The sequence below is a fragment of the Crocuta crocuta genome, unplaced genomic scaffold (assembly GCF_008692635.1).
Source record: "Crocuta crocuta isolate KB4526 unplaced genomic scaffold, BGI_CrCroc_1.0 C28665710, whole genome shotgun sequence".
Lineage (NCBI taxonomy): Eukaryota > Metazoa > Chordata > Mammalia > Carnivora > Hyaenidae > Crocuta > Crocuta crocuta.
Window position 1 is genome coordinate 1 of NW_027550235.1, and position 1,357 is coordinate 1,357.

General features: G+C 63.9%; 1 long non-coding RNA gene across 1 annotated transcript; it reads left to right on the forward strand.

Annotated features, from left to right (window-relative positions):
* The first annotated feature begins 6 nt into the window (after window positions 1–6).
* On the forward strand, window positions 7–602 carry LOC144219090 (uncharacterized). Its single transcript, XR_013331300.1, has 2 exons — window positions 7–169; window positions 278–602. It is a non-coding gene; the product is annotated as an uncharacterized LOC144219090 (long non-coding RNA).
* Window positions 603–1,357: the final 755 nt, after the last annotated feature.

Genomic DNA, 1,357 nt, shown 5'->3' on the forward strand with positions numbered 1-1,357 from the left:
GGGGAGCACGGGGGCCACTGGGACAGGGCGCGGCGGTCACCCCCCGCCGCACCTGCTCAGGCGGCCCGTCCGCTCCCCGCAGATTCAGCACACGGAGGACATGGAGAACGAGATCGACGAGCTGCTGCAGGAGTTCGAGGAGAAGAGCGGCCGCGCCTTCCTGCACACGGTCTGCTTCTACTGAGCGCCCGGCGCGCCGCCTGCCCTCCCGAAGCCGTCTTTCCGAGCTTCCTTTTGTTAATACTTTTTCCTCCCCGGTACCTGTTTTTACTTTTAGGTATTCTGCTGGCGGACGGCAGCAGTTCCCAATAAAGTGTACATACGAAATGAGAAGATCCACGTAAACACCAGATTAAAAACAAGTCCAGTCTTGTCTTTCCCACGTCACTTATGAGTGGGATGTCAACGATAAAAGTTTTCTTTCTTTAACCAAAAATGTAAACAACGGTTTATAGTACATTGTCCCCATACATCTGTGGCTTTCACTGTGGTCCCTTCCCCTGCGCCCCCAGACTGGCTCGAATGTACAGAGAATCCGAATGGGGCAATCGCTCCTGCTAGGAGAGAACCTGCAATCGTCCAATAAATAGATGCTGCTGGTCGCCTTTGCGTTGTCCTGAGTCGCCCACCTGGCCTGACCCTGCCGGCCCCCGAGGTGGGCGTGGGGCGGCCTCCAGGACCTGTGGGACCCTGAGGTCCTGCTGCCCCTGGGGACTGCCTGCCAGAGATGGAGGGAGCCCTTCTCCCCCGCGCCACCACCTCCTGGGGCTGAGATCAGTGCTCCCAAGAAGCCCTATTTCCCGGTGACCCTCCCAACCACCACCGCTGTGGAAATCCCTGGGTCCCCGTGGGGAAGTGGTAGGGACCCCCGCGCCTGCCTGCTCTCTAGGGCTTGTGGGTGAGGGCTTGGTGCGGAGACTCCCCCTCCCCACCCCACCCCCAGGACCCCAGCATCCCGGTGGCAGCCGGAGCCCCACAGACGCTGGCCTGGGCTCCCCGCTGCCCAGTCCCAGGGCCTGGTGCGGACTCCTCAGGCAAGATGGGGCTGAGGCTGGCCCTGCCACCGCTGTGGGGCCCCCTTTGGTCTTTGCTGGGCCATGTGGCCGTGGCTCTGGAGTGACCTCCCTGGCAGCTCCCCAGCGGCCCTGCAGGGCGCTCCACCAAAGGCAGGTACTTGCTGGAGGAAGCCGGGTGCCAACCAACGTGCCTGCGGCCGCGCGGCCCAGGAGGAGGGGGTCTTCAGTCGAGCGCTGGTTGGGAGGGTCCGCGAGGAACCCCGGGGCCCACCCTGGGACCGCCCGGCCCGGTCGGGACGTCGCGGGGGGTCCAGGGCCGGGACTGGCCAGATGGGGACAGG